Below are 17225 nucleotides of genomic sequence, written 5' to 3'. Positions count from 1 at the left end.
CACTTCTCCTCCCCTTTCTTCGCTTAATGCTTACATTCTTCTCTGCTGCACCATTATTTTCATGACTGCGTCTTTCTACAGTTCATCCAGCTTAGTTCAAATATGCCGTTTTCGCCAGGAGCTCAGAGCTCTTTGTAAATAGCTGTTTTGATAGGCTCTCCTGTACACTCTAAACCCTCCTCTGCAGCAGCTCTTGTGATACGCTGCTAGGCACTGAAAAATCCAGTGCTCGCTTTTATGATGAACTTTGATCCCGGCCTGCTCAAAAGTGCCCTTCAGTTACCAGTGGCATAGGATTACAGACCACCTTCTCCTCTCTAACCAGACGCTCCCTGGCAGCATTGGGTATCGTTCAGAAATTCACATTTATCCTTCCTTCATGCCTTTTTTTAGGCTCTATGATGCTTGCCTGGATGCATGCCGTAGAGATCTAGTGCCAAACAGTTATGGCAACAAAACCTTTCATTAGGGCTGTGCCAAATTTGCATATTTTGTATTTGCGTAACTACATGACTTTGATAGAAATTACGAGAAATGTAAAACTGCATTTGGAGCTATATTTTAGCATAAAATGCGTCCTCGTGTCCATTTTGGCTGCAAAGACAAATTCGGAGATAAGAAAAAATAGTGCAAAAAACACAAGCACTGTTAACAGTGGATGGTAACGTTCCGGTCGTTCATATTGTCCTCATGAGGTCAAGTTAATTATTTGCCACAAACAGCTTGAAAGGAGAAGAGATGGCATACTAGAGGAATTTCAGAAATTACACAAGTTTACGCTGGTGTAACAGAAATTTTGCTCAACTACTTCTCACTGAATGGTACACATCAGAAACATGAAATCCAGACCTTGTTCCCCCTTTTAGAATATTTATCTGAGCAGTTCAGGCAAATAAGCCAGAACACGAAGCATGTCCACAAAATGTCCTACGGAAGGATTAGAATCACTACTGTAAGGACAGTTGGCAACAGTGCTTACGTTTGGCCGGTGGTTCCAGGTGGCGGGCACTGGCCTTTTTTTTTTGGAGTCTGGGGCTTATTTTTCATGGCACTATGACCAACGGCAAGAGTGAGAAAGACAGATACGGCTGAAAGAAAGAGGAAGAACAAGCACTGGCGTTGCCAATAGGTCTCGCAGTAGGAAAGTTGGAGCTATTGGTTTTGCAAATGACAAAGCCCTTTATGTTTTTAAAATGGAAACAAAAATAAAAGGCATTGTTATTTGCAATTGTAATAGCTCCAACTTTCCTACTGCGAGACCTATTGGCAACGCCAGTGCTTGTTTCCCATTTAAAGCACTGATCAGCACCCTTTACCGACCTCTTCTGCCTTATATTTTGTCTTGCATAACATTCTTCCCTCATAAGACACCAGAAACCATTATTTACTTTCACAGCCGTCACAGGCTTTCTCCTTCATTATCTTCGCCATTACGTCCTTGTGTGACCCCCCATCACAGTCCTTGAATAAAAGAGCGTCAGCTCCTCCCTGTAGCCGTAAACAAGCAAAACCAAACAACACATACAGCAACCATCCCTTCCCTCTAGGCCACACCCACATCCTGTGGGATACATAACGTCTGACCTCACATCCGGAAATTCAGTAATCCAGAGCCAAAGAAGAGGAACATACGAAGGAAGGAAAGGGAGCCAGGACTGTGATAGGGAGACTAGTCTCGGAGTAATGAACCTTACCAGCAAGTAACCGGGCAATACTTTTGTCCTCACCAAACTGGAAAATGCAACATCCTCCTCCTGTTATCTGACGTAGCTCGTTACACGTAAAGACGAACACGTCCATGTGTTTCCTGTTGATCTCGTGCCTGCCCGTTGCCACGTCATTGTCGAAAGGCCAAGGAAGGCGCAAGAGGAGAGCTCCAAACAAAGGACCTGTTAATTGTTAAAAAATTGTTAAAAATACTGCCACTTTGCCCTTAGTTTGGGAAAGTCACATAGAGAGAGAGACAATTTTCACGGCAGGGCAGCTCGGTAACAGTGTCAGTTCCCTTGCCGGGGGGATGGGGGGGGCGTGATGGGAGGACTGTGAGGTGGGGCAGGCATGCAGCAATGAAAATCCTATAAGGACTGGATATTTTTCTCCCATTTTGGATAAAATTGGTAGTCAACACCGTTGAGAAGACTGGAGAAATTGTTAAAGGCAGAGGGGAATGCCAAGGCAGGCGCAATAGGAGGGCGCCAAAAGAAGGCCATGTTAATTTTTAAAAATAAATACTGCCACTTTGCCCTCAGCTTGGGAGAGTCACAGAGAGAGACACTTTTGAAGGCAGAGCAGTGCAGTAACTGTGTCAGCTCCACTGCATGGGGGGGGAGCTGTGAGGTGGTAGTGAAAAGCCTATAAGAACTGGAATATTCCTACCATTTTGGATACAATTGGTAGTTAAGAAGGTTGAGAAGACTTGAGAAATTGGAAAATCCGGGTGGTGTCAAAGGAGAGAAAAATAACACACAGGCACAGCAGAGGAAAGTGAAAGTGTTGTATTAGGTGAGTTGTAGAGTAAAGTAAAGCAAAGCAAGTACTGAAAACTGCTCCAGGATGAGTGCAGGCGAAAAGTGTAGTGCAGCAGTGGAGATTGCACCTGGCAGAACCAAAACTCAGAAGGGGCATGGCCCATTAGTGGACGGCACAACAAGGAATGATCCCCAAGATGAGGGTGAGGCAGTTCTGAGAGTAAAAGTACAACGATTAACACACAGACCAGCAGCAGGATATTCCATGAAAGCCACAAGCAAGATGAGAAGGGAGGAGTATCGGTTACTGAATCCATCAAGGACTTTGTGAGCAAAAACCTCAAAATAAAAGATCTACTGCCGAAACAACGGCAAACAAACATGTGCCCAAATCGATGTTGGGTCCGATAGCCCAAACCCATTAGACCTAAGTTTACCCAAACTAAGTAATCATAAAATACAAAAACAAAGCGTATTTTCTTTCATCCCAAGGTTGTCCTCATCCCCACGCCTGTTTACCCCGGGGCCAGTGGAAGTTCACATCAACAGAGAGAGAAGGTTGCAATTATAGAATTGTGTAACACAGGGCTGGAGGGTAATGAGATCGAACAGGGGGGGGGCAGACTAAGAGCATGGAGCCATACCCCAAAACAGCAAATGAAGAAACCTTATGCTCAGTTCATAAATCCACCCCCAACCTAGAGATTTCAGCATCCCCATCATCAACCATGCTGGATGTAATGGTGATTTTACAAAAAAAACTGAAAGGACTGCTAAAAGTTCCTATGATGAACAATGATATATTGAAATCTCAAAATGATCAGCTACAGATCATTGTGGGGAAACTTAAATACATTTGAGAGCATATGCCATCTATAGTCAGTGTAGGAGGGAGTAAAAATTGAAGCAGCGAGTTCGGAGAGTTTGGAAAGTCAGTTGTACATTTAGCATGGGTATAGAGCATATATATCTCTAGGTGTCCTATGCTCATAAAGAAAACCAGAGAATTAATCCGATAAAGACAATATATACCTAGAGCAAGGAGGGTGGTGAAGAAAGAGCCTGAAAGTAGGATCAGGGACGAAGATGAAGAAAAAGGAAAGTAACAACAATTGAGATAAAAAAATGATGGGAGTTGTAAACAGCAGAGGGGTGTTTCAAGTAGATTACAGAGGAAGGAAAATCTGAACAAACGCGAAGCGATCAGTGGTAATCTAATAACATGCGGAGGGAAGTGATGCGTAATAACTGAGAAAGAACCCTAGATGGGAAAAGAAGGAGGGAAGAAGTTTGGGGCTGTATCTTGAAACAGCACATCATAGGGAAGGCGGTAAAAGATTGAGGAAGCTACACCCCTTAAATTGATCACAGCTATTGTTAACCTTCTCTGAATGTGCCAGCTTAAGAGAAATGGGAACAAATGACCTCCGAAAAATAGGGTTTATGCGTAATAAAAAGGGGAATGAGGTCACCAAAGTACTGATGTATTCTGGTTTAGTAAAATCTACATTAATAAAAGCAAAAAATGAGCTGCAGAAGGAAGGAATAAGGCTAGTCCCAGACTCAGACCTATCTATAGTGGGTAACCACAGATTAGTATTCCTGAGTCACCATGCAGGCCTAGGGTAAACACAAATAAGATTAATTAATTAAGCCTAAAAGGAAAGAATGGTATAGAAATTACAGTACCTGGGATGAGGACCTCAAAGGATTGGAGTGATGTAAATTGTGCAGATAAATACACAACCCATACTACACCAGCCCAGCAAGATGAGTGGTGGCACCAGCCCAACAAGAAGAGGGGTGGCTATGTGAAATAGATTAGAACATTTGGCCATTGCACAACCTTGAGATTCTTACTTGGAATATAAATGGCTTCAGTAAAATATCAAAATCAGAAACCTTTAAAAAGCCTGTAGATACTTATGCGATTGTGTGTCAGCAAGAAATATGGCTGTGCAATGAAACCCCTATGATAGAAAGATTTATCCCGAATCATAAGTCTGCAACAAAAGTCAGCCCTGCAGGGTTTTTTCCACTCTGATATCCACCAGAATAGCTAGGAAGGTGACAACACTATCAGTAAGATGGAAATGGCTGGTGGGTTGCAAAGTGGAGCTCTGGGAACCATACCCCGTAAATGAAAAGTTGATATTAGTTATTGCATATATACGGGGGGCGGTCTGAGGAGTATAGGTTGGAAATAGGAAGGATGATGTTGATTCTTTGGGTTAAAGAGAGATGTTTATATTGATGAGGGATCTGAACCATAAATTAAAAACAAATAAAGTGGAGATATGGTCTAAAGAAATGTCGAAATCATAAAATATAAAGGCAGCAAATTTTCCGAAAACTAAATGGGATATAGATTTGGGAAAATATCCGGGTTCTGAAGCCCTATTTTGTCTAAATGGTAGGATGGAAGTGGATTGCCCTGCACAACAGACCTTTAAGGTTGGTCAGCAATTATGCCCAATTGATTATATGTACATGCATGCTTGGAACGTTGACAAAATAAGGGACTTTAAAGTGGGGTCTGAAGAGGGGAGTGATCACCATCCTCTGAAATTAAATTAGCTGAGAGGAAAAATGATGCAGAGGGAAAAGGTGATCCCTCTTTAGATGGATTATCCAAAACGACTGACCACTAGACTAACAGAAGAACATATGGAAACATTGTCTATTCTTTAACCAAACATATCACTAAAGGATGCCTTAATAGTACATCCTGAGTGGTATGAGAATATAGTCATACAGGTGGTACAGTACCTTAAAGTAGTTCTAAAAGGAAAGAGAGTAAGGAATGTGAAAGCTCTGAATAGCCAAAGGAAGAAAAAAACAAATGGTTTACTGAGGAATATAGGAATCAAAAGATGCAGATAAGGAAAGGGGAAAGAAACCTCAAAGTAAGATATGAAATAGAAAGTCATAGTGTTCTGATAAACTTATGGTGAAGGTATAAAACTTTAATCAAAAGAGAAAGAAAAGAGATCATAAAGATAGTCATTAGGGAAATGTGATAGAGGTAATAGAAACTAAAAACATAAAACTCTTCTGGAAATTGGTACAAGAAGGATCAGGAAAAACACCAGGCACAATGGCCTGTGTGGTAGAAGAAAATGTTTGGGTGGCCTATCTAGAGGAGATATATGGTAAACAATAGGAATATGTGGCGAAACAAGCGATCTCTTGGGAGAAAGCGGGTGAGGAGTTAAGGTACAACTTCTCATTGAGTAATATCAGAATCATCATCTCAAGATTAACCCCGACTCATGCGTCCAGACCTGATAATATGCTTGCAATAAGTATAAAACCCTGCCCGGATTGGTGGGCAAGGCTATTGTATAGGTTATTTGATAAGATTTTGGATACAGGGCTTATACCCGAAAACTGGAGAGGTGCACTTATCAGGCCGATACACAAAAGGGGAGATATAAAAAGCCAGAAGAATTATAGGCTGATCAATCTTCTCGATGTGGCAGAAAAGGTATTAGCAAAAATAATTTTGGGAATGCTTAAGGAGTGGGATGACTTGAATTGCATAGTGCTGCCAGAACAGGGGGGCTTTAAGGAACGGAACAATTGACAATTGCTTTGCGCTCTGGTCCATTGCATGTAAGTCTGTAGCAGAGGTTGAATTTATTCTGCTGCTTTGTAGATTTCTGTGGAGCTTTTGATCTGAGATTGGAAAAACAGGACAGGCCAAAAGACCTTCTAAGGCTAACATAGCCCACATAGGAGCAACTGGGCCCAGGTCATTCTGGATACTCGGTGGACTCTAAAGGCTACATGGGTCAGACAAATCAGTCCTTTAGATGTGTGCACTTTTACATGAAACTGCAACGTTTCTTCACAATATTTATAAGTATTTAAAAAAAAACATTCACAGACTCCTTCGTAGATTATTCCATGGATTTATTCATTCAATGGTGCTCCATTTGCAATTTTAGTTCATTGGTGCACTGCTCTTGACTTAATCAGAACGCTATTTAACCCCTTGCGTGCTCGTGACAAAACCATTCCATCACGAGCCACGGTGGGGCTGTGTTGGTGACGGAATGGTTCCGTCATGGCCCGGCCGCCGTGCCTGTGTGGCGCTGATTCCGCGCCTGCGCCGAGCGTTCCATTGAGCGGGCGGGCCATGACGGAACCATTCCGTCACAAGCACAGCACCACCGTGGCTCGTGACGGAGTGGTTCCGTCACGAGCGTGGCAGCGCCGCGCGGGCCCCCCTGCTCCCTAGCACCGCAGCGGAATTACCGCCGCGGCCAAGGGGTTAAACACACCCAATGGATTTCAGGGCATTCAACGACCTTTTTTTTTAACTTTATTTAGCATTTTAAGCAAAATCAAAGCAATGCACTGAGCACAATGAAGGGGCGTCTTGGTTACACATATATGAAACTTCACAGTAGTCCTCTTAACTGCACAATAGGTCATATGTAAGCATCACAAGTCATAAGCTGCAAAAATCTAGCTCATGTAAAAGATAGTTGCTAATTATGCTTCCTGAACATCACCCATTCCCTCCAACCCGCCACCCACTCCCATCATCATACTGGCCAGTTGCTGCACGTGGGCTACATGCCGGAACATAGGTTCTGCTTACATTATAAAGCAGTGCTCTAGCCCACACCAGTTGGCACCAGACCTTGCTCTTGCTGTGTAGATTGTTCCTGCTGTTGAGCCATAAGATAAGTCTTGAAGAGACCCCATATATCTCTAGGTCTGGAGGCTGAGGGGGTTGTGTCTGCATAATTCTCACACCTCATAGAGCAGGACGCTAAGCTTTGGAGCCAGGACAACACTGTAGGGGCTCTCCTACCCCCCCCAGTGGATCGCTACTTCTCTCTTCGCCAACAGCAGGGCGATGGCCGCGAACCGCCTGACTTTAAGGGGGAATTGTACCCAATAGAGCAATCTCAGGCAGGGGATTCACCTGTAGCGGTATAATCTTGCTGAGTGTGTGTAGTATCCTTATGTTATTTCTATGTACCTGCATCTAGCTGATCAGCCCTGTGTGAGAGTTCCCTCTGGAATCTTGGTATCTGGAATGTTGGACGCATGGGAGACACAGTTGAGGATGGGCTGAGCGGCGAATAGGTCTGCTCCTGGTGGGGCTGTTAACCTGTACCATCTTATCTACTAATAAACTACCATCTATAAGCACCTGTTCTGGTCTGCCGTGTCTACCTATTTACACCTGGACCTGTGGGACAAGCCCACTACAGTGTGCGGTGCACTCCCATCCAGAATGTATGAATTCATGGGCAGGTCCAGGCCAGGTGAGCAAAGTCCGCCTGGGGGGATTGGCACCCTTGACATTGATGTGACCTATTAGGGTCAATCCTGTGTGCCCTGAGTGGGGTAACATCCTGTTGTGAACGTATCTAGGACCCTAATTAAATATTCCCGATGTATGCCCTTATGTGGTTATAACAAATCATATCCTTATAAATGCATAAGAATCATATCCATATTTAGTCATAGCCAATGCAGTCCAAATACGGCAAGGCTACTTCCCTAGACTCCTAGAAAGTACAACGCGTTCTTTAAACAAACCAAACCTCCAGCAGCCAGGGAATTCCCCCTGCTTCTGTTTTGATTTGTCCTAGAACTCCTGAGAGTCCTGAAAGAACTGCCAGTTCTTAGTGACGTCTTATGTCCAACCTTACGTCAAACACGGAACCTTCCAGGTATAAATATACCAGCATTTGCCTTAAGCAAACACACAGTGGTTTGGAGCAGAGCGGCTATCTACTTACCCAAAGCCCAGCTGATGCGAGTGCCGAAGGAAGCCGACCCTCCCATTTGACGCACTGAGAGAGACGCTGTCTTTTCTCCTGCCGAGAAATCCAGCTCCAGTGTTTCCATTCACCCTTGCGGGTTGCTGGAAGATCGAGTCCTGAGAAAGAGATACAAGACCTCCTTCATTCTACAACCAAGGTACGGAGCTGATTAGATCCTTAGAGAATTCTTGATTCAGATTCTTGGCAAAACTAACTTAATTTAAACTGCAGCTCACTTACTCCTTCCCACGTACTAGGCTTAGGTTATGTACACTGGGGTAGGCGTATTGTAGAAGCACCAGTTGAGTACGTTTAGTCATCTTTTATCATTGTATGTATTGTATATATTTTATCCGTTTTAAGTATCATATGGCTCAGAAACCATATAAATGCTTTTACAGTATTATTTCATAATACTCCTTTTACTGTATGCACTTTACTTTATGATAAGTATTGCAATTGTGGCAATTCATTTCTCTTGCATGAGAAAGAAGACTGCTCAATAAATGACAACTTTTATTGAAAACGCCCGTCTCTATTTCTCTGCACTCTGGTGAAACTAAGCATGCACGATTGACTGAGTGAAATAGCTATCTATTGTTTTCACACGACTCTGGAGATACTCCCTATTCTGGAGGGAGCAAAGTTGTCATGTTTATGCGGTTGTCAGAAACTAATTCTTTCTTGTCTAATCAGGAAAGTTAACTCCTTCCTGTTCATTCGAGAAAGTTTCTAGTTACCTCTGAGTTAGTGGCATACCTAATTAAGTCTAACATATTCAGTAGAGACCTAGTCGACCTCAGTACTACGTCTAAACTATCGTTTAAGTTATTCCAATGCGCAGAGCCTATTGGGAATATAGGAACTACACTACAATCCATTCGGCGTAGAAACTTAAAATGAATAAATCTGTGCCTGCTGTTAATGGACACTAGTTTGGTCTCCAAACAGCACCCAGCCCACTCTTCATCCGATATCGGATTGCATAAGTCCGCCTCCCAGGCACCCCGCACCCTGGTATCGTCTAGTGAGACCAAGTCTGCACCCGCCTTATAAAGTTGCAAAATCAAATGCACCCCTCTGCTACTGTCAATAACCATTGTCAGTGGAGCAAAAGCTAGGAGTTTCAGAGGGAAGTCAGGGAGCCGGGCTCGAAGCGCAGCCCTGAACCTGGCCAGCACAAATCTGTCCATAAACGATGCTTCAGGAAAAGGGACACATCCTCCAGGTCAAATATGTGGCCCGCAGGAAAAAAGTCTCCCATTTTGGCGATACCAAACTTCGTGCAGGAATTTTGAACTAGCTTTTCCCTGGTTATGGGTATCAATTTGGGATTTGGAAGAGGTATGGCTGATGAATAAACCATTTGCGTGTTTTTGAGACGCCCCAGTGCGACCCACGCCCAGCTCGTAGTGGAGACAGGTTGGATATCTGTGTGATCTTGTGGGATTCCAATAGGCAGGACTGCGACCAAAGTGTCCGGTAGAACAAAGTCCGACTCAGGTCTCAGAAAGGTTATTCTGGCGTCTGGGCGATACCATGCCTGCGCAAAGCTGCACTGTGCCGCCAGATAACATAGCTGCATATCTGGGACTCCAGACCCCCCTTTGGGGTATGGGAGTGTCATGACCTGCCACCTTACTCTTGGCGTTCTGTTGCCCCATACCAATCTAATTAATTGTGTGCGAAGCGTGCTAAAATACTTCTTAGACAGGGGGATTGGGATATTATGGAATAAATATAGACATTTTAGAAGGACTATCATCACGCGCCCTGCCATAGACGGAGGCAGTTTAAGCCAATGATCTATTTGTGACTCAAGCCTGGATATCGCTACCCCGTAATTGAGGTGAATAATTTGGTCCGGATCCCTATGGATATGCACCCCCAAGTATCTCACCGAGTCGGAACACAATTCCAACGGGAATTCCAGTGCCCACGGGGTAGTACGCTTCGTAAGTGGGAAGATTACAGATTTATGCTAGTTTATCCCTAGGCCGGAGTAAGTGCCAAAGTGTATGATTTCTTGTAGAAGTGGATCTAATTTATTCTTGGGGTCATGGACATAAAATATTGTATCGTCCGCATACAGCGAGACCAATAACGGGCCTGTACGGAACACCAGGCCCCTGAGGAGATGTTTGTCCTGGAAGTGCCTCACTAGTGGGTCCATAGCCAGAATGAACAACAGGGGGGACAGAGGGCATCCCTGCCTTGTACCCCGAGATAGCGAGAAGGGCGAAGACAGAGTACCATTAAGTCGGAGCCTGGCAGTGGGCGAAGTGTATAGTATGGCTGTGGTGGCTATAAAGCCCTGCGGCATGCCCATTGGCTGCATTATAGAGAGGAAGAAGGGCCATTCCTTTTCAGTGTCTAACAGGACAGCAGCTGCGGGCTGTCAGGGCCTATTCTATGCAGAGTGTTGAATAAAGTACGGAGATTAAACGCTGTGGATCTATGGGGTATAAAACCCGACTGAGCCGGGGAGACTATGGATTCCATAGGCAGTTACAGGCGGCATGATAATGCCTTAGCAATTGTTTTGTAGTCAAGGTTAAGGAGGGATCGAGGACGATAGGAACCACACAATAAGGGGTCTTTCCCCGGTTGGGGAGTAATATAATAACTGCTTCGCGGAGTGTGGGCGGGAGGACCTGCTTCTCCAACGCATCGACATACATATCTAGCAAACAAGGAATCAATAGTTCCATGTAAGCTTTGTAAAATTATTATTATTATTATTATTCTGAGTTTTATATAGCGCCTGGTTACCAAAAAAGGCATCCCAGCGCTCACCAGAGAATGAAACTACAGAGTAATGCGGGGGTTTAGGCAGAAAACAGAAAAGTTTTTAAAAGCTTGCGGAACCGAAGCAAACTGGTTTCCGAGCGAAATTCCCCAGTGTACCCATCCAGGCCAGGGGCAAAAGAGGAGTTCAGAGACGTAATTGCTTCATCTATGCTTTCCGCTGTGATTGGTATCGCTAGGAAGTCCTGCATACATTTTTCAAGAAACACCAGCGCAATTTCCGATAAATAGGCTTCCTGCATAACAACATGCAACAGTACCAGTGAGATTCCAAAACTAGAAAGCAATGTAACAATCGAGGTACAGTCTGATATCACCATTACAATCTCGAGGTGTTCACCAAAGTGGGGGAAGGTTTGCTCTCCACGGCCTAGTAACCCAAATGATCAGTATATTCAACATATGGAGTCCCGGCTCCCCTGGCAAATTAGTAAACGTGCGGCATAGTGGAAGGAGGTCCACCATCAACAGTCAACCATGCCCAGAGTTCGAAAACAAATCCACACTGACCGCTGAGCCGCTGTGCGGAGGTGTACGTTTCTGCGGGCGCTTGTTGTTTTGCTTATAAGTACGGCAAAATTCTTGAACTTCTGTAGGATTTTCAAAGAAACGTATCTGGCCATTCACCTCCACCCTCAGTCTGGCTGGGCAAATCATGCCGTATTTCTGCCCTGAGTTCTTCAGCATTGTCTTCACCCCCAGGTATTTCCTCCGAGTGTCTTGAACCATGGCGGTAAAATCTGGGTACAGTGACAGTCTGGAACCCTGCCAGGAGAGTTCTCCATGTTCCCGTGCTAGTCGAAGTGCTGTGTCTCTGTCCCGAAAGTTCATTATGCGTGCTATGATGGGTCTGGGTGGGCAAACCGGGATGGGGCGGGGGCCCAGCAACCTGTGGGCGCGCTCCACCACCAAGCCGGTAGTGAAAGCTTCCTTCCCAAACAGTACTGTGAGGATCGTTTCTACTAACGTGTCCATACATTAAGCAGCTGTGGACTCCAGCAAGCCCATCAAGCGGATGTTATTGTGCAGACTGCGCGCTTACAAATCTTCTTCAGGATCCTTTCCATGCGGTCAAGCCACTTCATCAATTGCGCCGTTCCATCCTCCGGGTCTGATGTGCGGGACTCCACAACATCAAGTCGTCTATCATGCACTTGGATCTTCGCTCCCAGTTCCGCTATGTTTCTGTCAAGGGAGTCGAAGCGGACATCCAGCGCCTTAAACCTGGCCCTCATTTCCAGCAGAAGTGGGTGTAGCTGGTGTGGGCCCGCTACCGAAGTTGACAGGGGCTGCCCACCGTCTGCCAAGTCACGTAACTGGTCCCTGACAGAGTCTGCCAGCTTTTCAAAAGGGAGTACTCGTTGATTCGGACCTCTGCGGCCCATGCCGCAACTGGTCAGGTTGGATCACTAGCAGCGCCCAACTGGTATCCAATGGTCGCAGAAACCAATGGTTTGGCTTAGGGGGTACACAGCAGGTCTTACAGAGTGAGGGCCTACGCTGCCGTCACCACTTGCACGTTACTTTTGTAACCAGCCACAATGTTTGCCCGGGTGGGCCTCAGATGCCGTTAGCGTTGTCTGGGTCCCAAATCGTAAGGAGTGCAGGGAACATACACCCAGGCTCCACGGGGGGTGGGGGGGGGGGGGGGGAGAATGGTGAAGTGTCTCTCTTGTATATGTCCTCTTCAAGAACAGCGAGCCTCACGCTGAAATACGCAGGCAGCTGTATATGCAGGAAATGGGCCTGGTTGTGAACAGGATAGCATTGGGAAGATCCCCGCCCTAGGCAGCCATAGAAATGATGGGAAGGGGGGGCAGGGGCCGCCCGTTCAATCCCAGCGCCAGCTTCCCACTCCAATCTTGCTCCGATCATACTCGCCCCTGGGGGGCTCCAAGCGTGTAGCAGTAGGGCCGGAGCCGGCTCCCCGCACCCAAAGACCAGCGGCCGCCTCCCCACTATCACGGGAGCCTGCGGGAACTGGAGCAGCTGTGCGCGTCCCGCAGGAGGCCAGGGGTAGCCCGTTCACAGCTGGGGGATTCCGAGTGTAGATGTCAAGTCCCCAGGGGCACCACGGGGGATCCCGCACTCACCGCACTCCCCTTGTGCAGTTCAGGGGCTGCTGCGCTGCAGCACTCCGACCTCCACCTCTGCCAGGATCTGCTTCGCCACCATTTTGCGAGACCGTCTCTGGGAACGAAAGAGTCATCGATCGTCCACCCACTGCTGTTTAAGGCTTCCAGCCTGCTGCCACCAGTGTCGGTACTCCCTCAAAGTTCTCACTGCCGCAACCAGTGTTGTTGGCTGCCGGTGTTACTGGGAAATGGACAAATTGGGGCTACGGTCGGGAGAGCTTCAGCTCCGTGCGGCCATCCCGTACACGGCGTAGCCATGCCCCCCCATTCATCGACCCTTCATCAGGGGTCTAGAAAATAAATACAGATAAACCAGATAAGCAAGTCTCAAAAAACCATATATGCACATCATTCTAGGTTTAAACTTCATATTGCGCATTAATTTGAAAAAATCATATTAAACATGACTATAAACATAATGAAATTTAGGCTGCATATCAGCACGTCTATGATACAACTCACGTAATCATCCATGCATGACAAAGTACTAAAAACCTAATGTGGTATGACTGCTTTACGAACATATTGGTTATGGGTATCATGACAGAGAATTCACACATTAGTGAAATAGCCGTACAACCTAGATCATAATATCGCCTAATGCAATATTAACTTAATTTACAAACGTTTTCACGCGGTAGCTGTGGTGGTATCGTTCTGAATGAAACAACCTTATGAGTGAGGTTTAAACTGCATACACAGAAAATATTGAAACGGGAATTAGACGGGTGTTTATAACCGCTTACATTACCAGATAGATTTCTAAACCGGGAATTTAAATGTTCCGAAGCTCATGTGATCGTGTAACAAACTTTTTATGCGATGATAACTTACTTTCCAAGCGTGGTCGATGAATGAACCGAAATGCATTGGGTGTGTTTTAAATAGTGTTCTGATGAAGTCAAGGGCAAAGAACCAATGAACCAATGAACTAAAATTGCGAATGGCGCACCATTGAATGAATACATTCATGGAATAATCTACGAAAGAGTCTGTGAATGTTTTTTTTTAAAAAAAACGTATAAATATTGCGAAGAAACATTGTTGTTTCATGAAAAAGAAAAAGTGCACAAATCTAAGGGACTGATTCATCTGACCCACGTAGCCTTTATTATTTATGAGCACTGCCAGACACAGTGCGAGGATGGAGTAGCACACAACAAACTTGTTAACAATTTCTTGGATAAACAGCGATATTAGAGTGCACAGAAAAACTGAACTGAGTACTCTGTGGATTCTAACACAAAAAATACAAATTAAAAATGGGTTGAGGGGTGTGTACTATTAACCCCCTTACTTTTCTCCGTATTTTTCACTGATCTGCCAGTGACCATAGCTGCTGCAAATGGATTTATACCTAGAATGAATGGTAAACGTGTGGTATGCCTTTTGTATGCAGATGATCTTGTGATTCTAGATCAAACAGAAATAGGCCTGCAAAGGCAATTAGACCATTTTAGAGATTACTGTAGGTGGAAATAATTACTGTTAAACATGGATAAAACTAGGGTGCTTTCCTTTGGGAAGACAAAAAGTAAATTTCATTGGACCTAGGCTTGGAGACACTTGAAGTAGATTTAGAGGCTCTGAAGACCAGGGCTATGGCCTCAGTAAGTGGCTTGAAAAAATTCAATAGGGACTTCAGAGAAATGTTATAAAGAGTCAGACCATACCTAAAAACGTATGTAGTAATGATCCCCTGCAATTGCTGTACGGAGCCGAGCTGCTCCATATTAGTGGTAAAAATAGGAGGGATGCTGAGAAGGGAAAGTGTCTAAAGAGCTTATTGCCACTTGGGTTCTGATATGGTTTCAAGCAACATGATTGAAAACGGATATGATATCATGGAATATAATGGCTGTAAAAGCGTTAATAAGATTCTGGCGAAAATCAAGTGGGAAGGAAGTACAGATGTTTGTCTTTTTAAAAAATATATTTTATTTGGAGAGAGTAAAAATAAAAAGATTTAAAAAAAAGTCATAAATCAAATATTGCCATATTCAGCCATCGGTTTTCAGAAGATTTCATATGTATACATCCCATAAAGCATACAAATAAATAAAAAAAGACATTAAAGAAAAATGTGTGGGTGGTACGGGAGACAAGAAAGAGAAACGGGTAAAATCTAAAATGGTACAATATAACTCAAAGACATAGGAAGGGGTAATAATACATAACACGTGGCTACCCCATCGATGGAGATCGATACATATACAATTTTTCTCCTATGCTATCATACATAGAGGAATCATTCTATAATCCCACCCGTTCTTTCCTCCTCTATCCTAGGCCAGCCAGTCCCTCCCATCTTTATGCCTTGTAAGACATTTGCTCATTGGCACCCAGATTTTACGGCCTCTCCTACTTTGGCACCGGCCTTTACAGTTATACAGAGATCCTTCAATATTATATATGGCCAACAGCTGATTCAACCAAGCGTGATACGTGGGAGAGTTAACATCCTTACATTTTGTAGCAATAAGGAGCAGAGCTACAGCCACTACAACAAAAGCAAAGTCGTTCGGCCATTCATCACATTGTTCCTGGTCATCATGGCACAATAACATCAGTGATGAAGTTATACGAACCCTGCCCCCCAATGCCACTAGCAAAAATTCCCCTATTCCCTCCTTTAGGAGCACTAATTTCTCACATATAAAAAACATATGTATTATATCCGCCAGTCCATGATCACACCGAGGACATTTATCGTCCCCTCTTTTACCTCAACAGAAAAGTTTGGCCGGAATTAAATAGAGGTCAAAGATAGTTTGATAATGTTGGGCTTTTAAATTTGCTGAGAGAAATATTCCCTTCCCTAGTGCAATTGACTGATATAGATCCTCGTCAGGGTTTCCCAATTTCCTGGCCCATTTAGTTTCTACCTTTTCCGGGTCATCAGGAACTGTATCCATTAATATTTTATATATATATTTCATTCTAGTATGAGGATAAGTTATAACTTCCACTAGGGGAATTTTATTTGTAGATATCTTTTCAGTCCCTATTTGGGTTAAGAAACTGGTAATCTGCCTGTACTTGAAGTGAGTCACTGTGCTTATTCCATCTCTCTGTTGCAGATCTATAAATGAGGACCTTTGATTGGTTGAATAGAGATCCCTACCTTTGTGATACCCCTTTCCTCCCATTGCCTGCCCATTATGTTGTACATTGTTTCAGATAATATGGGAGACAGCCACACGGGTGTATATCTATTATATTTGTGTATTTGCATGAGTCTGACCATTTTACTCCAGATTTTCCAGATTTCTACTATCACCTTAAACTGCGTCTTCTTGTAATAACTGGCCTCTACTTGCTGAAGGAGTATCTCACGCGGCGATCTACCAATAGCCATCTATCCATTGTTTCATCCATTCGGCAAGAAGTTGCCGAATGGATGAAACAAAGCCGTCTGAAACTGAACTCAGACAAAACAGAAGTCCTCATCTTAGGTACATCCCCCTCTGCATGGGACGACTCCTGGTGGCCGGAAGCCCTCCGAAAAGCACCCATCCCGACAGACCACGCACGGAACCTAGGCGTCATCCTGGATTCTTCACTCTCAATGAACAGACAAGTCAGCGCCGTATCCTCTTCCTGCTTCAACATTCTTCGCATGCTCAGAAAAACATTTCGCTGGATCCCCTCCGATACAAGGAAAACAGTCACCCACGCTCTGGTCACGAGCCGACTGGACTACGGAAACACCCTCTACGCGGGTACTACCGCAAAACGCCAGAAGAAACTCCAACGAATCCAAAACGCCTCAGCCAGGCTCATATTAGACCTCCCACGCAACGAACACATCTCTGGTCACCTTAAAGACCTCCACTGGCTACCCGTCAATAAGAGGATCACTTTCCGACTGCTTACCCACGCACACAAATCACTCTACGACATCGGACCAGATTGCCTCAACTCACGACTGTCCTTCTACACCCCCTCCCGCCAACTACGTTCTTCCAACCAAGCCCTCGCCACTGTACCTCGCATCAACAAGACCACCATGGGAGGCAGATCCT

The 17225-nt window shown here is 44.7% G+C and overlaps 1 protein-coding gene across 1 annotated transcript in view; it reads left to right on the top strand.

Moving 5' to 3' along the window:
• The window catches only part of LOC147733977 (adenosine deaminase 2-like), a 525029-nt gene that overhangs the window by 350637 nt on the left and 157167 nt on the right, over positions 1–17225 (top strand). The window lies entirely within an intron of this gene.

This window comes from Lissotriton vulgaris, chromosome 1_2 (assembly GCF_964263255.1).
Source record: "Lissotriton vulgaris chromosome 1_2, aLisVul1.2, whole genome shotgun sequence".
Lineage (NCBI taxonomy): Eukaryota > Metazoa > Chordata > Amphibia > Caudata > Salamandridae > Lissotriton > Lissotriton vulgaris.
Note: the sequence above shows the minus strand (reverse complement) of the source record. Positions and strands in the feature narration are given on the sequence as shown.